This window comes from Neophocaena asiaeorientalis, unplaced genomic scaffold (assembly GCF_003031525.2).
Source record: "Neophocaena asiaeorientalis asiaeorientalis breed wild unplaced genomic scaffold, Neophocaena_asiaeorientalis_V1.1 scaffold75, whole genome shotgun sequence".
NCBI lineage: Eukaryota > Metazoa > Chordata > Mammalia > Artiodactyla > Phocoenidae > Neophocaena > Neophocaena asiaeorientalis.
The window spans coordinates 224,818-249,053 of record NW_020172719.1 but is presented as its reverse complement, the minus strand read 5'-3'; the positions used below and the strand labels follow the sequence as shown (position 1 = coordinate 249,053).

The window sequence follows — 24,236 nt, the reverse complement described above, 5'->3', positions numbered from 1 at the left end:
TCGGCGCGCGCCTTACCGGGGGTCTGAGAGAACCTGGGTCTCCGAGCCCCGGCGAAAGTGCGCAGGGTCCGAGAGCTGCTCCCGGGGTACTTCGGGGCCGGGCACGGGATCCCGTGCGGGTGCGTCCCGCGGCGACGGAGTCCGGCTTCAGCACCCCGACAGTGACCATTGCGGGGTCGTGGTGACAGTTAAGTTAGGGGCGCACTTGGGGGGTCACCCAGCCTAGGTGCCCTTAAGCACTTTGCTGGCGGTGAGCCGAGTGGAAGGGGCCGGGGATGGGGGCTGGCTTGCCGGAGGGCAGGGGATGGAGAGCGCGGCCCCCTCCCACCCCCGCAGTGGTCGGGAAGATGGCCTGCCGGCGCCTTGGTTCCTCCACGTGCCAGGCTCGACTCCTGCTCCTCGGAGCCTGACTGGGGTAGGTGGAGGTAGGGCAGCTTAACCGAAGTCTCTGGTCCCTCCGTGTAAGGGGTGGAAAGTGGGTGTGTATTTGTGGTACTTTCTGTCTCGGTATTTGGGGAGGAGCCTGAGGTAAGGAGGCAGAAACTGGGAGTAACCTATGTGCTGGTTTTATATAAGGTCACTTGTTAGGTAAAGAAGGGGCCTTTACCTCTGCTGGTGATCAGGAGGCTGCGTTTCTAAATTCTTAACTCCCATTGCTTAGGTGAGTCGGCTTCTGTAACTGCACTTTGTTGAAATGTGTTGGTGATGCGTCCCAAATTTGCAAGATGATGATCGTGGTGATGATACTATATCGTTACTGTTTTGTTGTGTTCTTGTCTTACCGCGAGAATTTAATTCACTTGGGTCTGAGAATAATGGTTGGGAAAATAGTGTCAATTATTTTAAGAAGCATAAAGTAAAAAAAAAAACTAGTCTGTCATGAAGAAGCTGAAGTTTTCTTCTTTTCCCTTCAAAATTGGGGTCAAAATGTAAAATTAATTTGTATAGATCATCGTCTGAAAACAAAACCAGGCAAGATGACTGAGTTGTATGAAAAACTCGATTTTAAAGTACATTATTTTCATGTTAACTTTTTATCATTCATGAAACAAATTGTAACTGGAGTTATTGAGAGAGCAGTGACTGACACCCTTTAGAAGGAGCTGGGCAGTTCTTGGACAGATCCCAGGTATCCGGTGGCAGTCTTCTTGTTCATAGCTAAGTGATCAATCGCTGACTGAAAAACAGGACCTCCTGATGGTGTAGATGATTTAGAAAACCCTTTTGGAATAGAGACTGACATAGACACTCATTGCAGCTTCTTTCTAAAGAAATACCTTCCACTCCTATGAACGTTCTGTAGAAAATACTCAGAGATGCTACCAGTTAGCTTTTGCAGTGATATTTCCAAAGATCTTTTTCAAGTTTGAAAACAATTTTTGTGTTGTCTGTTTTCAATGAGATTCACTCTGAAGTTAGTACGGCACCATAGTATTCTTTAATACACAAAATTGTAAAATGAATGCTGTTAGCTAAAAAGTGAGGTTGGTTACAAAAGCATCCATTTTGGTCTTAATGTGTACTTCTCATCATTCTCCTTTATTTAAATTATAATGATATGTGACGCTTCACTTGCCGATGATTATATCTTAACTTTAAAGGTCTTAGAATCAATTAGTGACCGACTGCTCAATCTTTTGCAAGTCAGTGGAAGGGGGGAAAAACCTGGTGATTTAATTTTTAAATCAGAACTTTTTCATGTTTAAACGTTTGTTTCTTGCTTTTATGATAACTGCTATGAAAACATGGCATCAGTGAAGTATAAAGTTTTGGAGAATTCCAGGCTAAGTTTTTTGGGCACTTTTTTTTTCATTCTTTTAAATTTAAAAGGGTATAATTTCTTTTTTTAATTAAAACTAAAATATCCACCAGCGTCATATTCTTTATTAAACTTAGAATACCTTGAAAATAGTTTTGCAGTTGGCATTTTTAATAATTAAATACACTATTTTCTTTGAAGGGACTAGTTTCCTTACTGTTCGTTTCTTTGTATATTTTCAGAACTACATTTTAAAAACCATTAAATTGTAGTTTTAAAAAAAATCACAATATTAATTCCAAAATCCCTGTGACATTAAAGTTGTGTTGTTCCTGTGTATTAAAATTTATAGAGAAAAAAAAGTATGACTTTAGGATTGTGCATTAGAAATAATACATTACTGATCACAGCTAATTGCTCTTAGTAAGTTATATGACTATAAACAAATGCTTATTTTTCTCTTCTGTAATCCTCTGAAAATGAGGATGTTTGCCACTAACCCTAATTATCAAGATCATTTTGTATTCGAAAGCTGTGTGAGTGGCACAGCTGTGGAAGCATACACAGGTATTAATAATACATTTCATTTAGTTTTCAAATTGTGAAATGGTTTTTAATAACGGGAGACTTTCATGAAAACAATATTAAAATAATACTTTACAAATGTTTTATATATCCTGGTCTATTACTTTCTCTTCTTTCATAGGATTTATATATGTCCAATGGGTAGGACAGAAAATGTTGGTCATTCTAATTTGTGGGTGTTCTGCTGAATTCACTGTCACTCGAACTTAGAAACATAATAATGCCGTAAGGTGTGGCAAATATACCGGAAGAACTTTTTGGTCTCGTAGGATTCCACTAAATAAATATCAGCTGTAGAGGATTTTTTTTTTTAATCACTAATCGAGAAAACTTGTTATGTCACCAGTCTATAGGCGTAAACATATGCCCCCTGACACCTTCAAAATTGTTAAAGTGAATTTCTAACTTGCTTTTCTTATTTTTCCTAACAGATCTCCTCATGAGGGTAGCTGACCTCTCTTAAGGCCCTGTCCCTTTCTCTCTTAAGGCCTAAAAGCAACGAAAAGGGCAGCGATTTAAAACGCTTATTACAAAGGTCCTTTGAAACCGATCTAATTTGACTCCACAAAAGTACAGTAAGATCTGTAAATAACCACCTTGCTAGCATAGATAGCCCCAGTATATCAACATTCAGTTAGCTTCATAGCCTTCTAGATACAATTTTCAAATTGAAGATTATTTGTAACCTTCCTCGGCTTTGTCGTTTACTATTTGCATTGTATCACAATACAGAGGTAGGCTTGGGGGAGTTATATGGCATCTCTTTTGAAGCTTATTTAATAAAAATGTCATGTTTTAATTTTTATTTACCTACAGTACTTAAGTAGGTTCTTGACAGGAAATCAGCTCAAATAAAATAGACCGTATTTTGGGGAAAACTTTCGGAGATGTTAAGACAACAGCTATCCCCGATAATAGTATATACTTATATTATTTTTTTATTTTAAAAAACAGGTTTATGTATTCTTCATATTTTTCTTCAACAGTCAATGCACACCTATGTTTTAATAACAAATATTTACTTCAGAATGTGAATGTTTACATTTTTAATCATTTTGTCACAGCGAGGCAAGTCACTTTTCCATTCTAAATCTCCATTTCCTAATCAATGAAATGGGAAAAGTAGTGCAATTATTGTTCTGTGCTCTTTTTTTTGTATGGCTTTAAGACTTTATCAGCAAACCTGTGTATCTTAAATGATATGACCTTGGCCCTGAATTTAATTGAGCTAATACTTTTCCCACTATTTAGTTCACCCTAGTATTAATTGTGAGATTATTGTTAAGAATAAACTGAAGGTAATGTTTGCCATGTGGTGATCGATTTATAAAACGTTTCTGAGATGAGAAATTTCATCATTATTCAGCTTAAAACTGTATTTCCTATTCTCTGGTGACTTCAGACAAAAATCAGCCTAGGAATCATTTTTGTTTTGCTGATAATATCTCTGTGAGTCCTGTGTAGACACAGTGTATATCCTTTCGTGTCAGTTTCTACAGTTTCTATGTCTAATGCGTTTAGAAGGTGCAGGCTGTGCTTTGATTTGATAAAGTTCTATTCTTTACACATTTTTATGGCGCACCCTGTAAATACTTAATGTGTGTTTGTTTTTTAGTGAGGCCTATGATCCTTCAGATCAAAAGACATTTTAATATCACAGCTTAAAGACTACACAGTGGCTGTGCTTGTCATAAAACTTGGGGCTCTCTCTAAGAAACTGTAGCCAAAAAATAGACCTTTAGTGGCTTGAAAAGTGAATCTGCCTCCTAGGAACCCAACAGTTTACTAGCAGGGACTCACTGGAAAAGCATATAATTAACTGTACGTCATCCAAATAATAAATTTTAAATTCTCCTTATGGATTGTTAAATAATCCATTTTATTGTCTCCTTTGCAAGCAAGTAACGGCCTTGGTTCCAGGCCTGAACCCCTCACCCTGTTCCCTGAGTATGCAGCTACAGAGCCCAAGTGGGGACCTAACTCAAAGGATGGGGGAGCAGAGGTCAAAGAAAGGCTTAGGCCAGTGCTTGTAGATGCGTGTTCCATGTTTTCAGTGGCTTCCCCTGTGCGGGTGGGGAGTGGGGAGCAGCCCTCATTTCCACTCTCTTCACGTTCTAGTTTGGCTTTCTCACAGCCACTGCTATACCTTCAGCTATTCCAGCGACCAGGCCATTCTCAACTTGAAAATCTTTGGAGGGACGGGCTGCAATGAGATTGTTTTCTCTACTGTGATTTCTCAGATGTAAAGGAAAGAAATGAAGTCATCAATTCATGTACCATGAATCATTTGCGATAGAGATTTAAAACCTTACAGGGAGAATTTACACTCAATCCTGTAATCGTTTAGTTCAATTTGCTTCAGTGTCTTGTTTAAGAAACATTTTTCTTCCACTTCACTGGTTTTTAGAAAATAAATTCGTTGCCAGTTTTAACTGATTTTTTAAGGAGCACGTTAATTTGTGGACTCATCTAGGAGAATTGTGATGTGTGGATAAGCCTCTCTGAGACTGATTTCCTGACCTTCTGGGAAGAGTTCAGATTAGCGCAGACCTGGGGTGAGAAGTCTGCACAGTTTACCGCAGATAAGGAGAAGGTAGATAGGAGGGAGAAAAGTAGGGAAATACCCTGAGTGGGAGTGTAAGAGATCTGCGTGTGGGTTGCGCAGTAACTGTACAGACACCTGGATGAAAGGGTTGGTTTCTAAGAATTTACCCTGCCCCTCGGTGACATCATAGACTTTTAGGACAGCTTTAAATTCTAAAGTTGCCACTTAGTACCGTTTCTCTCTTGGGCTGTATAAGTTGCTTCAGGAGAGGATCTGGGAAAGTGAATGCAAAGAGGATATTTTTATCCTGCGTGTTTAAGGAGTAACAACTATTCCTTTACAGTGAAGGCGATGGGGAAACACACCTATCAGACTGCCAGGGGCAACGATGAGGTGCTGGAAAGAACTCCTTAACCTTGACCCCACCCCACTGGCCTTCATTTTGCCGCCAACACCATCTGTGTCCTTTGAAAGTTTGGAGTCCACTTGCAAAATGCCAATATTTCCAGCAGGGTTAATTCTTTAAGACATCCTCAGCAAAAATTTGAAAGGTTAGCTCCTGGTTTGCTTGCTACCTGCAAACAAGGCTTTTAAGGAATAGTAAACACACTTGGAATTTGAAAGAGGGGATCAGGAGAAGGAAAAATAAAATTAAAGTGATTCATGTCCCCAGTTTTCCATAAACCAACCTTCATGAAACCAAATATGAAAATAGCCACTTGAAATAGCCGTGATAGGAAGGGATATGTTCTCCCACACATGCATTTGTTTTTCTCTTAAAAATCAACACACGAGAATTCCCTGGCGGTCCAGTGGCTAGCACTCTGTGCTCTCACTGCCAGTGGGCCCAGGTTTGATCCCTGGCTGGGGAACTAAAATCCCACAAGCTGTGTGGTGCTGGGAGGGGGGAAAAAAAAATCAACATGCATTGTAATTCTTCCTTGAACCATTTTTTTCCTTCAGAAAAACAAATTGTCATTCCTAAATGTCAGTTTATCCAAGAAATCTTATCAGATTTAAGGCCAGGAGTTAGTTGTTGGTTAATGTAATTAGATATCTGAATATTACCTCTCGCTATGTCTTTTCTCTGTGACGTTAAACAAATTATGTAATCTCTTCATGAGTTCTTCCAGACTTTTAAAGTAGCTTTCTAATAGATTGAAATGAGAGGAGTCTTTCAATCATGTCATAAACAATATGCCAGAGACATACAAATAATGCCTAATACTTTGGCAGATCCACAGATCACAAAATTTTATACCTAGTTTATTTTGCCTTTTATTTTTTTGCCAAAAATAGTTATGGGAAGCCAACATGTATGTGATAGAAATAGAAGCTTAGCAGTCACCTCAAAAGCAAGTTCATTAATTCTGTGAATCAGCAGATAGGCAGTGTTTAACAAGTATAGGCCACCCTCATGGGTATGACTAAGCATATTGCTTACTTGTCATTCACTTTTCCACGGTGTTACTGAAGTCTGAATCTAAATCAGAGAATCCCCAAGTCTTACTGTACTCAGTGTTGTTCTTTTCTGTCAGTTGATAATTACCTGGGTTTTGTAAACAATGTTTAGATTGTGTATGGACAAGTACTTATAGAAAATCTTTCTCTTTTTTATATGGTGGATGGAGTTTTGAAAGAGAACAAACACATGAATGGTACATATATAAATGAAGAAGATACTGTAACAAATTATTTGCATATGTTAGTAAAATCCAGAAGAGTGAAGAAAACACTCAGGCATTTGCCATTGTAGGATTACTACATGTTTTCCTAAAGCATTTGGAACTAATTAGAAATACCCTGGCTTTATTTAAAGGCAATATAATATATTTTTAAACTTTGTTTTCAACAAGGTCCAAGTTTGTTGACTTCTAGGACTAGAGCAGTGCAATGTCTACAAAAACATAGAGTATTAATTTCTTGAAGCAGGTACTAACTGGTTTTATTCCTTTTTGTATCTCCAGCACATAGCATGGTACTTACTAGGTACTTAATACATGATTTTAAAAGAATAAAGAAATAATCTAAAGTGTGGTCCTAGGCCCAGCGGCATCAGCATCATCTGGGAACTTGGTAGAAATGCAAATTCTCGGGCCCCACCCCAGACCTACTGAATCAGAGACTCTGGGGATGGGGCCTGGTAATCTGTCCCTTAACAAGCCCTTCAGGGGATTCTCACGTGTAGTGTTTGGAAACCTCTCACTCCAGGTGATGCCTGCATCCCATCTGAGAGCCTAGAGCCCAATGCTCTGTGCAGTTAATTTGGATTATTTTTAGTACGCCTTACTTTTGCCTATAGTTAAGTCCCTTGCCATATTATCCTATTGGTAGAATCTCTTGAGGTCATCCTGTAAAATTACCTCCGTTGGTTTGGCATTTTATTACTTAGAGAAGCTCAGTCTTGTTTTCAATAAGCTTGTGTCCGTAGAGGCTCCCCGGCTCCCGTCTTAGTCCAAGCATCACTGGTTCCTCTTACCTTAGAATGGTTGCCACGAATCCTGAGTCTCCAAGTTCAAAGACTGGATTTTATAAAATCCCTGAGGATGATATGGCCCTAGAGGACCCACATTAAACAGACTTACAAGATATGGATTTGTAAACTTCAGTTCCAGTTTAATAACAGTAGAAAATGTGTCAGTCCTAGCGATTGTTGACAGTTTTTTTTTTAAATCCTAAAATTCTATAATTCAGGAATTGAAGAAACTTGTACTCTTATGTGTAGCTGATGTCCCTGTCACTTAGTTCCGCCTGCTAAAAAAGCAATTGGGCAATATATTACACCGTCTGCTGCTATATACCCTCACTTCTGAGATTTTTTTGCAAAGAAATGTAGGACATAGGACAAGCCACATACACAAAGACCTTCATGCGAACATTGTTATAGGAACCAATATTTGGAAATAACTATTCAAAGCAGGGGCATGGTTAAGTAGATTATGGTGTAATCACTAGGTGGAATGTTATGTAATTATCAATGACAAATTAGAAAACTAGAGCAAACCTGAAAAATATTTTTTTAAAAGTAACATAAAGAATGTATGTGCACCACTGATTGCAACCTTATATAAACATGTATATATAAAGTCTGGAAGGGACCATACAAAAATTATGACAGTTATATTAAAATAGTGAGGTATTGGGGCTTCCCTGGTGGCGCAGTGGTTGAGAGTCCGCCTGCCGATGCAGGGGACACGGGTTCGTGCCCCGGTCCGGGAAGATCCCACATGCCGCGGAGTGGCTGGGCCGCTGAGCCATGGCAGCTGAGCCTGCGCGTCCGGAGCCTATGCTCCGTAACGGGAGAGGCCACAGCCGTGAGAGGCCCGCGTACCGCAAAAAAAAAAAAAAAAAAATAGGTATGGAGGGCTTTTTGTTTTTATATTTTTCTCTTTTCCAGAGTTTAGCCAGTAATATAAAATTACGTCTATAATTAAAAGCCTACATTTATTGCTTTTTTTTAGTATGTCTGTGACGCTGATCAGTAAAGATCAAGCAAAAAGTAAATTAAGCATTGAGAACCCCTCTAGCTTTTTTTATTCCTTTAAAGCCATCGACGATAATGTGAGACATTACCTGAATTCATTGCTGTTATACCCAGTTTTATTTCATACATAATTTTACTTCATATATCGGGCTTCTCTGTACTCTGCTGGACTAGCCTGTATTTGGGTGGAAAAAAGATCGTATCTTTGTCACAGCCTCTTAATTTTCTCAGCCATACGTAAGGTTTGATTTTGTTGATTTCTTTGGGCCTGTGTACTCTTTGATCTTTAGCATACACCAACAACCAAGCTTTTTTTTTTACAGTGGTTTCCAGAGCTATTTTATTTTCAAGCCCCCCCCTTTTAAGTCTTTCTTTAAAAAATATGTATATCTATTATGGGTTTTTTCCCCTAAAATTAAATAACCTCAGGATAGAGTTATTTGTCTTCTAACTCTTGACAGAATACTGAACTTATAACCATAAATAGCTGATGGAGAAGCACAGGAAGGTAAACTTCTACTGCAGATGGTCATTATGAGACCTTGATGTAATTTGTGATAATAATTTTTAAAATAACAAGAGCTTTAAAATAGCAAATGAGTAGAGGTTTCCCAAAATCTTGTCAGACCTCTGAGTGAACACTGTAAAAGATATATATATGTGTGTGTGTGTATATATATATATATATATACACACACAGACACACACATACACAGCAATATATATATATGTGTGTGTGTATACAATACACATACACAGAGCAATATCCTTTGAATTAATTAATTTTTCCTTTTTTCTGTTGCATTGTTCTAGAAATCCCAAAGGGAATATTAAGTAGTTTTGCCTTTGACCCAGATTACAGGTTACATTTTTCTTGTCACTTTCTTTGGAACTTCTTTTGAGAAATTTATATCAGTCTGATGTCTTTGGAATAGTCTTTATCTAAATGAAAACAAAGTTTTAAAAGCTTTTTAGAAGCTTTATATCAGGGATACTAAGTAATATTTCTCTCTTCTTTCGCCTCCCCCCCACCCCACCCTGCCCCTACCATTTCTGATGATTTAATTCTCAATATAGCCCAAGGCAAACCTCAGCTAACAAAACTCAGTTTATGGCTCTCAGAAGTTGTGGGTAACACAAACTTGGCGATGATACCCCCCCAGAGCAAATCTACTGAGAAGAAGCTCCTTTTTAATGAAGACTTAACTTCTTCAACAAAAATCTATTGAGCTCCTACTTTGTGCCGAGAGCTGTTTCAGAGAAGGAGGATAAAGCAATGAACAAGACAGACAAGTACATCCCTCCTGACGTTCATGAGTATTGTTATCTAGATTTAACAAGGATGTTAATGGGCGAGATGGTGACTAAGAGTAGGCAGTAGCCTAATCCCTGCCTTGTGACCCGGCAGCATTGCCAGGCCAGCGTGGAGCCAGGTGGCTGTCTTTCAGTTATGTGTGAAGTAGGGAAAAACCTGTGTCCTTGAATATTTTTCTTAAATCTCTTATTATTAACGTATTTTAGGTTATATGTATGTAGTATGTATCACACATAATGTATAATGTATTTACTATATTACTTTATTTCTCTCTCAGTAGTAAAATTTATTAGCAAAAGATGTATGAATGCATCTTTTGTTAATAAGCTATTAACTATTCTTGAAAATCCAAATGATAGGGGACTTACTTTGCAGAAGGGTTATTTATTTTATAATATTCTCAAAATGGATATATTTAAATGGTTAACTATCCACGTGAATATAGTTCCTAACTTTATTTACAAAAAAAAGTTATTTACACCTAACAAAAATGTAAAACAGATTTCACTGGGACTATCCCATTAAAGTGAAAAAAAAAAAACACACACAACTTTTTTTCCCTGGGAAATAAAGTTAGCTACTTACCTTTAAAAGCATATTTAGAACTTTTACATATTTGGAATATAATATTTGAGTAAAGGGAGACGCAGATCTTATTTCAAATGACCATCCTTTGGTCAATTTAAGTATTATAGCTATTTCCAACTTCTATATTCACAATCCAGTTGTCTGACTACCATTTCAGTTGTTTTCAAATTCGCAGAAAATATATTACTGACCACTTAGAAATCCTGAACAGCATGAAACTTTTGGGAAAAAATGATAAGGAAAATAGATTTTGAAGGAATTTATATGAAGTTAAAAAGAATTAATTTTTTCATATATAGACATGGAATATTAAAGTGCATCTCAATGCAGATGTAACTAAAACCTTCAGATTTTACAGATTTGACCATGGTTTATTCAGAATCCATAAACATTTATCAAATGACTGCTTGCTTTTCAGCACCAAATATCCTTATATAGGAAACAAAATCTGCCCACCTGGTGACATGGCCTTATAGATGGTGGGACAGGTGCCTTTCAGACCGGGTAGGGGAACCAGCAGCTAGCACTAGGCAGGCAAATAACCACACAGTGAAAGCTGAGAAAATAATTAAGTGATGGGAACACAGCGTATTGACATCATTGTGTCTTTAGGCCATATCACGATTCCTGTGTATTTGTTTTTTTGTTTTTTAATAAAGTGCAGCCATTCTGCCCATCCCCAACAGATGGTGATGCCTTTTTAAAAAATATTTATTTTCTTTTTCTTTTTTTTTTATTTTTTTTTTGGCTGTGTCAGGTCTTAGTTACGGTCCGCAAGCTCTTCGCTAAGGCGTGCAGGATCTTTCATTGCAGCGCAGGCTCTTTGCTGCGGTGCGCAGGCTTCTCTCTAGTTGTGGCGTGCAGGTTTTCTCTCTCTAGTTGTGACGCACAGGCTCCAGGGCGCGTGGGCTCTGTAGTTTGTGGCACACGGGCTTAGTTGCCCCGCGGCATGTGGGATCTTAGTTCCCTGACCAGGGGTCAAACCCACGTCCCCTGCGTTGGAAGGCAGATTCTTTACCACTGGACCACCAGGGAGGTCCCAATTCATGTGTATTTGCCCATGCCTGCTAGAACGACCTCCAATCCTCACAAAATACAGCGCATACACACAATTATTTTGTTCTTATTATGCATGTTAAGCTTTAAACGTCAGGTTGATTTCCTTTGTCATACAACATGTGTGTGAAATATTTATCCTGGCCACCAGCTTTTGAACTCAGAAGATGCAAACTAACTTTAATCTTAGCTGAAGTGAAACATAATTAGAAGGCAGATCTACTCTGAAATGTAATTTTATGCGCTCCAGATTCTGTATCACACGTTGTATTTGCTGCCTGTTTGCTGTCAGGTCTTACAAGTTTTATGTGCAAGTTCTGTGTAAACAACATTGTGAATTCCTAGAGAGCAGGAATGAATGTTGTAATTCTTCTTATCCCACTTACATATATATGCCCTGCATACCTTCCCTAATTCACAGCCTACAGTACAGGGGACTTGGGCACATTATCAGTACTTTATAAGTACTTTAAACTTGGTTGGATATTGAGGACAACTTTGTGCTTTTTCAATGTGGGATTCTCAGTGCTCCTGTTTTCTACATGTTTAGGGAATTGCCTAAATTACTCTCTAAAATGTTTATTTCCATTTTATTTAACATTTTTCGTAACACATAATGATATGAAATTAATGCCAGAAGAAATTTCCATTTTGCTCTCCTAAAGCGGGCAAAATGGGATATGAAAGGGAAAAAAAATGTTAATTATAGCCTTCAGCCTTCTAGGTTGGATCTTTTACTTGTTCTGGTCAGAAGAACAGGTTTTAAATGGCCTAAGGGCCAGAGCACTGTTTTATTTTCTTGCTTGGAGGCTTCCAGTGGCAACTGTAACAAATTCTGTTTAGTACTACAGCTGGAGAAAAGTTCATAAGGATGTGTGATACAGATGTTACTTAGACTTATTACTCATGCACAGAATAAAACCAGTTCCCTTTCAAACTTTTTGGCAATTGTTAGATAAAACACTACCTAGTTTTAACCTATTCATTTGTTTTTAATATATAAAATAACTATACGCTTAGCGATTTCATGTATGAATCACAAGTATTATTACCGTAATTGTTTCACAGTTAATCTCCTTTTACAAGATAGATACACGTTTATGAGCCACTTCAAATCAAAAATACCAGACAAAGGAACTGATGTACATATAAAAGCAAAGCAAATAGATGAACCTTTTTTTATGTGGCCTTGTGACATCTCTGCATGCCCACTTTTCTCAGTAGACCTTCATCTGTGCTTGTAGAACAAAGGTAGGAGTCTCTTAGCAAGAGATCAACGCAGGGAATTTGCACCCTCTCCACCCTTGGGCACCCTGCCATCATCTTCCTGCAGCCACACCTGTTCATCTCCTACCAGAGCAAAGAGGTGACCCGTACCCATACGTACAACACTGAGAAGCGCAATGGCAGGGAGGAGAGCATGATAGAAGGAAGGATAAGAACTGACATGGGTTTGAAGCTCTCTCTAACTGATGGTCAAGACTTCACTTTCCTTAACTTGCTCCTCATTCATAAACATCCGGACACAGTGAGTTACACACAGTTTCACTAGGTTCTGGGCACAAAGGGAGACAGCACAGCTCCTAGAACTAGGAGTTTATAATCTACATGAATCAAAAAGGGTTAACCAAAAATTCAAAGCACTGTGTGATTAAAGACTAAACTAAAGAAGGCAGAAAACAAGCACTACGAAAATTCAGAAAATGGCGAGATCAGTGTGGAGTGGAGGGTAAATCCAGGGAAAGCCTGTAGAGGATATAGGGGTTGGACTAGACGTCAAAAGCTGAGTGATTGACAGGGTAACCTTAAGAAAAATGGCTTTAAAAATATACAGGGAGGGCTTCCCTGGTGGCGCAGTGGTTGAGAGTCCGCCTACTGATGCAGGGGACACGGGTTCGTGCCCAGGTCTGGGAAGATCCCACATGCCGCAGAGCGGCTGGGCCCGTGAGCCACGGCCGCTGGGCCTGCGTGTCTGGAGCCTGTGCTCCACAACGGGAGAGGCCACAACAGTGAGAGGCCCACGTACTACAAAAAAAAAAAAAAAATATATATATATATATATACATACAGGGAAAGAAACAGAAAGGAATCCAAGTACGATTCTGTTAATATGAAATACCCAGACTAGGCAGATCCGTAGAGATAGAAAGCAAATTGGTGGTTGCCAGGGTGTGGGGGGCAGGGGGCAGGGGGAGTGACTGCTTGATGGGTACAGGATTTCCTTTTGAGGTGAAGAAATGTTTTTGAACTTGATAGAGTTGACGGTTGCACAGCTTTAAGAATGTACTAAATATCATTGAATCACACACTTTAAAGTAGTTAATTGTAAGAATGTGAATTTTACCTAAAGGCAAAAAAAGTTCAGGGCTTGTGATGGCCTAAGAGGAGGGGGAAAGAATTTCCAGTGTAAGAAAACGGAGCCTGGACTAGTGAATAAGCGTGTGTTGGGGGGGTCATTTTGCAGAGATCGTCCCATTGGAAGTGGGTAGTATGCCAGTGTGAGGAGTGAGAAACGTGATTAGAGATGTAGATTTTAGGTCAGATGAGAATGGGTCTGGAATGTAGGCAAAGGAGTGTGGGTTTTATCTTGTAAGGAGTGTTGAGATTCCAGGTCTTGAGGAGAAGAGTGAGATGATTTAATCAGAAGATTAATTTGGCAGTAGTGTGCAAGGCAAGCAGCTAGGAGGCTATCGCGAAATCTGGACATAACATGAAGAGGGTCTGTCAGAACAGAGAGAGAGAAAGTGAGAGGGATGTCGCGAAGCAGTGAGTGGCCTCTGAGGACAGTTTAGGCACTGATGTGCTCCACACACACTCCTAGTTATTGACTTGGCACGAGGTAAGTGCAGATCTGAGGATAAGCATTTATCAATGTTTATATTAGAAAACAAACTTACACTTACCAAAGGGGAAAGGGGGGCATAAATTAGGACTTTGGGATTACTAGATACAAACTACTGTATATAAAATAGATAACCAGCGAGGATCGACTGTATAGCACAGGGAACTATATTCAGTATCTTGTAATAACCTATAATGGAAAAGGATCTGAAAAAGAATATATTTATGTATAACGGAATCACTTTTCAGGTGTACACACCTGAAACTAACACAGCACTGTAAATCAACTATACTTCAATTAAAAAAAAAAGAAATGAAAAACATCATTAATGGAAAAAAAAGTTTATATTCTCATGACATTTAGGCACACGGTTTTACATTTTATAAAAGTATCCACAACAACAACTGGGCTTCCCTGGTGACGCAGTGGTTGAGAGTCTGCCTGCTGATGCAGGGGACACAGGTTCGTGCCCCGGTCCGGGAAGATCCCACATGCCGCAGAGCAGCTAGGCCCATGAGCCATGGCCGCTGAGCCTGCGCGTGCGGAGCCTGTGCTCCACAACGGGAGAGGCCACAACAGTGAGTGGCCCGTGAACTGCAAAAAAAAAAAAAAAGTATCCACGACAGATTGAAAAAAACAAATGCCTTCATGCCAGTAGAGCTCCACTCCCCTAAAGGACAAATGGACTGGACTTACTGACTGGGTCCTATAAGGGCAGTCATCAGCCGTTTACTCATTTTTATGGCTCATTTTTATGGTACTTTACTCTGTGCCGTGTGTCGTGCTGGCTCCGGACAAGAGCAGTGACAAGGCAGACTGGTCCCTTCCCTTATGGAGCTCCTGGGTCATAGGGTCGACGTCATAGGGTCATAGGGTCGACGGCCTTGTCGAAGGATTGCTAGAAATTAAAGGGAGGCATACATGAGCTCAGTGCAAAGAAAAAAAGAGACATGTACCACAGTGTTCATTCCAGCACTATTTACAATAGCCAGGGCATGGAAGCAGCCTAAGTGTCTATCGACAGGTGAATGGATAAGGAGAGAATTCTAATGACTACACTTGTCCAGCGGTGGGGACGGCTGCCTTGTGAGGCAGTGCGTGCTTTTGTCACTAGAGATTCATGCAGAATCTGAACGGCCATCTGTTAAGAAGTCTTGTTTGATAGAAGAAATTAATTAGGGAGCTTATAAAGTCCCTTCCAACTTTAAGCTGATTTCCTGTTCTACAACATTAACTTAGAGAACGTATTTCTTTCTCTTTTTTTAAATGAAAGTGTAGTTGATTTACAGTATTGTGTGTTTCAGGTGTACAGAGCAGTGATTCAGCATTTTTGCAGATTACATTCCTATTTCTTAATTGACCATATTGGAACACCAAGGTGTACTACCATTTTCATCATACGGGTAACTACATTTCCCTAAATTTGAATGCAAATTTGATTTTTAAACATATCTGTGCAGTTAGTTCCACAGTTCTTTTTTAAGAAAGTACTGTTCCCTAATGCCTTCTCAGCGTTCATTTATTTCCAATTGTCATATTTGGAGTAAGTTCCTCTTCCATATGATGTTTTTCACAAGCAACGTGAATTTCTGCAGAAGTGAGTTACGTAAATCACAGGCTGCTGATGTGATTCTAAATCATTTGTTCAATGTAACGCCAAGGTTGAACAAGACCAGGCATGGCTACCCATTTGGGGAATGTCTGTGGGATTCCATTTTGATGTGGGTGAAAGTTCAAATAACTTTTATTATTCAACTTATTTCACTTAGTTATTACAGGCTTCAACATTTTAGCAGCTAAAATCATCACAGATTAATTGTACTTGGGAAGATCCAGAGAACCAGACTCCTATAGGAGTGATAGCCTTACCATATTTGGGGGGAAATGCTGGAATGCTTTTAACTTCAGTAACGGACATGATTTTCATAAGGATTGGTTTAGTGCCAATGGTATCTGGTGGAGAAAAACGTTAGCTGCAGAAGAAAAAATTCATTTCACCTCAAGCCTAGTAGACAGTTTTGTTAAAATAGCTCATTTTCGTTGTGTATTATTGAAACAGCTGATATTTTTCATTATAATCTATGTAACATTTCAAACTGTTCCTAGAACAGTGCCTGGCATATAGTAGGTACTCAATAAATATATATTTTTAAATTAATTAATTTAATTTTTGGCTGCATTGGGTCTTCGTTGCTGCATGCGGGCTTTCTCTAGTTGCAGTGAGTGGGGGCTACTCTTCGTTGTGGTGTGCGGGCTTCTCACTGCGGTGGCTTCTCGTTGTGGAGCACAGGCTCTAGGAGCGCAGGCTTCAGTAGTTGTGGCACGTGGGCTCAGTAGTTGTGGCTCCCGGGCTCTAGAGCACAGGCTCAGTAGTTGCAGTGCACAGGCTTAGTTGCTCCGCTGCATGTGGGATCTTCCCGGACCAGGGCTCGAACCCGTATCCTCTGCGTTGGCAGGCGGATTCTTAACCACTGCGCCACCAGGGAACTCCCAATAAATATTTATTGAATATTGTTCATCGAACATGGGGTGACGGTGGACAAAGCATTTCACATGGGAAACTATTAGCACAGGCACAGAAGTAGGGAAAATGTGAGTTTAGAGAAAAACCGTTTGCTGAAGGCAACATCCTTATGTAATTACCGATGTGAACACTTTTTGGCTCAATAATTATGGTGGCTTCTTAATTTCTGCACAGTATTTAAAACACGAGTGATGACTTTCTGATGCTTGTATCCACAGTGAGCCGCTGAGCTAAAACAGGAAACGTCATTTCCTCTGACTCTGGTTTCGGAGCCTCTCCTCTCCCGTCTTCTTCCTCCTTGCTGCCTCCTGCCTCCCTCTGCCCCTCAATTCTTGCTCTAGCTCTATTTTTATTCCCTCTTGTTCCCACCTTTTTTTCCCCCTTTTTCATTCTTGGTGTTTCCCATATTCTGTCTCTTTGTTTTCCTTCCTTTTCTGCCTCTGTTTCTCTCCCTCCGATTGTCCTCTTCCTTTTCCAGTTTCCCAATTCCTAATATCTCTTTTTTTGGTTTGGTCTCTAACTATAGTATGGAAATGAAATGTATTTTAATCTACGAATCAAATAAGGAAGTAGGGATTTTTTTCTTTATTGAGGTATAATTGACGTAAAATTGTAAAGTATTTAAAATATACATTGTGGTGGCTTGAAATACATATGCAATGTGAAAGGCTTCCCTCCATTTGCTAATTAAGATCCATCACCTTGCAAATCTCTCTCTCTGTCTCCCTCTTTTTTTTTGGTGAGAACATTTAAGTTCTGCTCCCTTAGCAAATTTTGATTATACAATACAGTGTTATCAACTATAGTCACCATGTTGTACATTAGCGATTTTTTCCTCTGAATGTAACATGAGCAAAATGCTTATGTTGCTATTTCAGAGACAAAATAAAATTGATTATCACTTATAACTGGATTTCAACTGATTTTTTAAAAAATTAGTGAATCACTAATCCTCAGATTTGGAGAAGGGGATCAATAGACCTTAATTCATGAACTTTAGTAAAGCACAGTAGCTTGTTGAAATAATTCCTAATTGTCTTTAACAACCTTAGGTCCTCTTTTTTTCCACATGGTAGATATATCAGATATAGCATATGGATCCTTTAACACCATCTAATATGTTTTATTACATCTTTATTTACACAGTTACACAAGAGCTGGAATATTAGTCTGTTTTGTTCATTATCCCCAGTGCTTAGAACACTGCTAACAAATATCAGAAGCTCAACAAATAATTGTTGACTTTGTAAAAAAATAAATTTATTTTATTTATTTATTTATTTATTTTTGCGGTACGCGGTCCTCTCACCGCCGTGGCCTCTCCCGCTGCAGAGCACAGGCTGTGGACGCGCAGGCTCAGCGGCCATGGCTCACGGGCCCAGCCGCTCCGCGGCATGTGGGATCTTCCCGGACCGGGGCACAAACCCGCGTCCCCCGCACCGGCAGGCAGACCCTCTCAACCACTGCGCCACCAGGGATTTATTTATTTTTGGCTTCGTTGGATCTTTGTTGCTGTACACAGGCTTTCTCTAATTGCGGCGAGCAGGGGCTACTTCGTTGCAGCGAGCGGGCTTCTTATTGCGGTGGCTTCTCTCATTGCGGAGCACGGGCTCTAGGCGTGTGGACTTCAGTAGCTGTGGCACGTGGGCTTAGTAGTTGTGGCTCACGGGCTCTAGAGCGCAGGCTTAGTAGTTGTGGTGCACGGGTTTAGTTGCTCCGCGGCATGTGGGATCTTTCTGGACCAGGGCTCGAACCCGTGTTCCCTGCATTGGCAGGCGGATTCTTCACCCCTTCACCACCAGGGAAGCCCCATAATTGTTTCTTTTTAATTTCAAATCTACCGTTTCATTCGACTTCCTAATCCTAAATAGGTATCATGACTTTTTGGAGTAATATTACTCATTAGGATAACTTAGTTTATGATTGATTTATAAATGTAACCATAGGATTTCATGCTTAGAGAATGCTTTATTCCAGTTCAGTTTACACTTCCGTCTACTCCACAGTTTAAATCCTCAGCTAAGCTGTCATTTACCCATCCTTCTAAAGGACTCTTTCTTAATTAAGCACCAAAAAAGTAGCCTAGCAATTGATAGTCATAGTTAATATTTACTGAGCACTTATTCTGTATCAGGCTCTATTTTAAGCACATTATGTACATTATCTCATTTTATTCTTGCAACAAACTGTAAAAGGTATACACTATTATCTCTGTTTTGCAGATGAAGAAACAAACACAGAGAGGTAAAAATAACCTGCCAGGTGATAAAACTAAGATTTGAACTCAAGCAGCCTGAATCCAGCCACCCTGTCCTGCACACTTTAGCAAGAGTCTAATTTTCCAGTATGTAACTTGCCAGAGAATGAGATAACTGTACCCCATACTACCGGCACCATTCCACTCTACCCCATACTACTGGCACCATTCCACACTTAACAATTATATCTACACAAGTGTAACCGTATTCAGATGTAACCATGGATTAGATCCAAGCTTTTAGTTGTTCTGGTTCACTGCAAATCCGTTTATGTGTCATGTAAGTGGTAAGCAACTTGAAAGTACTTACTCTTGTTACTTGTGACAAGGTAAGTCAGATCACCAGATCTTTACCTTATATTCAATTCAGTAACTCCAGTGTCACTTAAAACCGACCACCCTTGGGAGATTCTTTATTTTCATTTTTCTCTTTCTCTTAAATTCCTCTTAATTCAAATAAAGTCATTTTATTTTGCCACCTCAGGATATAGACGTCAATTTAATAGCCAATTTTGTATGCATGTTGTAAAAATCTAGGGAAGGATGTGATTGGCTCATCTTGACTCTGGCTTCTAAGGGAATCAATCAGCAATTTGCGGGGTTAGTGGGAGACCCATGTATTTAGTTCAATGGGATAAAAATCAGTCGTTTGGGAGTGTTCATATACTTTCACCTTCCCCCAGTGCACCAACGAGAATTTTCATTTGACAGCACAAAACCCGTTTCCCCTACCCTTAGAAAAGTTGATTTTACAAGGTCAGTTCCTAGATTTTTGTGCTGAAGTATTGGAGAATGAGAAGAAAGGGTCTGGACATGAAAAGCTGGAGGAGATTTAAGTTGCCCTATGTCATAAAGTGCTGGGAAAGAGATGAAGGAGAGATTATGACATTACTGGGCTGAGAATGGAGAAAGTGTTGAGTTGGGAGGGCTTTTGCTGAAGGTGAAACTTTGGAAAGTGTGGGGTGTGAAAAAGTCGAAGGGAAGGGGGAAAGGGATGTGAGAAGTGTTGCCTATGGTTATGAACTGAGCTTCCTTGAATGTACTTTGCAAGGCTGGAGTAGAGAATCGAACACCTTTTCATCTAGCAGGGAGCGAGGAGTGGTCCAATATGTGTTGGACTGTGTGTCTTTGATTCTTCAGAGGGAGGAGATGGGTAGCCAGCTTAGGAATTGTTGAGTTGGAGGTTCCTGAAGAAACTCAGGGAGAGGTGTTCCCAAAAAATTGGAAATACAGATTTAGAAGTCTTGAGAGAAGACGTGGTTAGAGATGAAGATTTGGAAGCTGTAAGCAAGTAGATATGTTTATGGGTAAGAGTGAGGCCAAGAAGGAACTTGCAGAACACATAGGATCGAAAAACTCAGGAGGAAGAGGTACCAAGGAAAAGGACTAACATAGTAGTCATAGGGTTAGGATAAGAATTCAAAGTAACTGGTCACTAGGCAGCAAAGGGAGGAGACAGTTTCAAGAGTAGAGGATACACAGAATATCAAATGATGCAGAGGAAGAGACGGCGCGGTGCTGGAGCCAGCTCAGACTGGCTTGTGAAAGTCAATTGTTAAATTTTTAGGATTTTTGTGAGCCGACTGTTATCCACAGCCATTGTTAAAAGTTAATTGTATATACGAGCAGTGAAACAAGTTATGATAAAAACAGAGGTAGTAACCACACCAACTGCATTGCTTCCTGATTATTTTACATCGATGCGGTGTTGGTGTGGATTGCATCTGTGAGGTGGGGATACCATGTAATATGCTGCTGCTGCCCCGGCTCTGCCCGACTCTGCTGTCATGTTGATGGCCCTAAGTCAGTCACCGTGGGCGTATTTACACCACAGAAATTAGCAAACACTACAAACCAGAGCGTTTTTCCTGCAAGGAGAGCCAGTTGTTAAACACTTACCGGCACACAATTGGGCAAATAGAATGAAAATCAAGAAAAGTCTAATGGATTTAGCAAGAAGGAGACCACTTGTCACTTTTGCTTGAGTTTCAGTAGAAAGGTGGGTGGCAAAAGCCACAGTGAAGTGGGTTAAGGAGTGAAATAACGGAAAGTGAGAAAAGAAATGCTCAAGTAAGTTTGAGAACTAATGAGTTAAACAGCTAAGCAGATGGTTATTGTTGCCACTGTTTCTTTTCTAGTTGTGGGGCTTACTGAGCACATACAATGCTAATGTACTTCACTAACCTCCAAATGTGAACAACATGTGCAAAGCCATCTTGTGGTGGAAGCTTTTCCATTGGAAAATCTTAAAGAACCTAGTTATCTATAGAACATATTTTGGGAGATGCTGCTATAATATTTCACAATTAAGATGATGCTGGTTGTAAGTTTGAGATTAATATTCTTATTAAAGTTTCTTAGTTCTTTAAGGAAATATTTTCAAGAATGAATGTTGAAATTTATTGAGTATTTTCTTTTGTATTTTTTGAAATAGTCATGTGGTTTCTTTTAAAATTCAACCTAGTGCTGGAACACATTATTTTAATACGTATTCCAATATTAAATCTTCTTTGTCTTTCTGAGATAAATCCAACTTTATTATGGTGGTTTATTCTTTTAGTATACTATTGCATTTGTTCATTAGCATTTTATTTTTACTTGTAAGTCAATATTAATAAGCGAGGTTGGTATTTTTCTTGTGAGGTTTTTTGTTTCTTGTTAGGTATCTTTCTTGTTAGGTTACCTCGTTAACTATTTTGTCTTGTTAGGTTTTGAAAAATTAATTTGGTCACTCTTTTTTTTTCCTACTCAGAAACAGTTTATGTGGCAAGAAACTTATTTCTTCCTTGAACATTTGAAAAAAAAGTATCTATAAAATTATCTAGCCCCAGAACTTCTTGGGGAAGCAAGTCTTTGTTAAGTTTTCAGTCGTTTTCATTTTTACTTATTTTCCTATTTCTTAAGTCAACTTTTACCATTTATACCATTTCAGACAAATATGGTAAGTTTCCCTTTGGCTTGCATTATTATCTACTTAGATTCTGGTAAAAAGCCTATCTCAGATATTAAAAAGCTGGATGAGTAGAACAGACCCTGTCTAGTGTGGGTTTTGTTGAAATGTGAGGGGCTTGTCTGCTCTCTTCACAGCCTGGTTCTCTGGCTTATATTAATGAGTAGAAGGATTTATAAACTAACGAATATAAACCAGTCTGTATTTAACTGACCAGATGGGGAACATGAAAGAACTGTAATACTTGATGTATACTGCCCCCAGAGTGGATCTCGTGTCTGCCCTACTTATTATATTTTATGCCTGCAAACTGTACCTTCTATGGTACGGTGCAGTTCTGAATGGGTACAGAAAGACTACTGATGTTACTGGGGGAGGGGGTTTTAGGAAAGGTTATAGATTCTGTCTGCCTTTGAAAATCACAGAAACTGGTCCAGTTTTCTGTTTGATCCAACTCTTAGGGCTACAAGCTAGGAATACATAGCAGTTTCCAGAAATCTTAACTTTATCTTGTCTCTTTCTTGCTGTCTATTTCTTAGTGAATTCATATGTATTTCAAAGAGAAATTGGAATGAGTGTCAAGAAAAGCTAGTATGACTTAATCTTACCCTGTAGTCAACATTATTTAATTTTTCAGATAGAGATTTTGCTCACATTTTTCTTTATTAATACTCTTTCCTTTTGTTTTCACATATTTAAGCACTTTTTTGTTGACTTAAAGGTGAAAAAAGTCTAAATAGTAATCCATTATAAAGTTGTTTCTCATGCGCTATGCATGTTATATGTAATGGACAGGTTTGATGTGGGTACTCATTTCATTTTTGACTAACAAATGAAAGAGTGTTTGTTTCACATGGAGAGTAAACTGCTGTGATACAGATGAGCAGTCAAAAAGCAAAGCAGACAGGTCTAAAACCCTGACAAGCTAGCTCTTTCTATAGAAGAATATGCCCCATTATGAAAACAAAATTGTTACCGTATTGTTGAGTTCATTAGGAGGTTTTCAGTTTCCAAACAGCAGTACTAAACAGTGTGAGTGAAACAAAGGATCAAACAAAATACATTGGCTGTAGTTTACATTCTTTCAAAGTAGAAATAAGAAAATGGGAAAACATTTTATATTCATGATCCACTACGTTACCCATGCATTGGGTAATAGAATAGGTTTTGCAAATTCCAAGTGGAAAGGTGCAGCATTAAAAAAGAAAAAAAATTAGAATTTTGGGTAGGTTAGACTGTGCAGAATGTTGGGTCTGGATGTTGGGACTTTGAAGGCCCTGATGATAAGCCTTTGGCCCTGGGTACTGTTTTGTCTTTACGAAATGTACAGCTATTCTAGGATCCCTGAGCCCTTCGTAAGAGCCAAGGATACACATCCCTAGACCTTTGACATAGTTACTCAGATAATCTGCTCTCTGCATCTTCCTTTAAAAATCTGGTCCCCGTGAAATGTGCTGTATCTACTGTCCCTAAATGGTTGTGACGCTTTTACCTTAGGCTTAACAGCCGTGTGCCCTCTAGAATGAGCTTATATTTTCATAAATGTAATCTTTGCTGTGTATAAATTTTATCAGTCCTCTATCTCTTGACGTTACTAACCCTTTTAAAATCTAGTTTTTCTTAAGTCTGCCCAACGTAGGTGTCTTCATTAATTTGACATAAAAGATGGATGAGACAAAGGACCCTGACTCATGATCAGTGACAGAACAGGAGAGTAGGCAAAATGAATCTAATCCATGTCTCTTTAGGAAGATTCTCCAGCCGTGAATGGTTTGCAAGTCAGTCTGTTGGTTGCTTCTAGAGAATACAAAGCATTCTAGCTCAGGGAAAGCAAACAGTCATGATGAAATCCAACAGAGAAAATACATTCATCTGTGCTTGTACATTTTGGTATCCTAGGTTGTCTAAGAATTTTGAATATGTGTGTATATTAAAAATCTTTTTTCTTTTTAATTGTTCAGATTTGAAAGAAGCCAACTCTAAGCCACAGACATACAAGAAGGCCATTTCCTTAAACAAGAGTTGCCCTTTAACGGTAGGTAAACTCAGAATTTATTGTACTAAATTTGTATTTAGAAAGGTCTTTTTTAAAGAACATGCAAATGCTTCATAGTATTTTATTGTAACATTTCTTAGAGAGCTTTTATTTTGACTATCAGAATACTTTCTACTGTATAATTTACCAGTCAGTGGAAGAAAAGCACAGTAACGTATTTGTCTAAGACAAAACGAAGATAGACAAAACAAAACAAACCTGGGGGTTGAGAAATAACACAAATCCTTAGAAATAAGTCCCAGTACAAGTACATTATATTAGGTTCATGTGTTACT

The 24,236-nt window shown here is 39.0% G+C and overlaps 1 protein-coding gene across 3 annotated transcripts in view; it reads left to right on the top strand.

Annotated features, from left to right (window-relative positions):
- The first annotated feature begins 315 nt into the window (after window positions 1-315).
- Window positions 316-24,236, top strand: part of PPARG (peroxisome proliferator activated receptor gamma) — a 126,453-nt gene continuing 102,532 nt past the window's right edge. The window contains exons 1-2 of one of the 3 annotated variants that reach the window (XM_024740204.1): window positions 316-415; window positions 23,867-23,940. The gene's annotated coding sequence lies outside the window, so the exon portion shown is untranslated. Of the gene's footprint in view, window positions 416-590; window positions 662-15,489; window positions 15,578-23,866; window positions 23,941-24,236 lie in introns of those variants that run through there. The other 2 variants (XM_024740203.1, XM_024740205.1) reach the window with 2 other exon arrangements.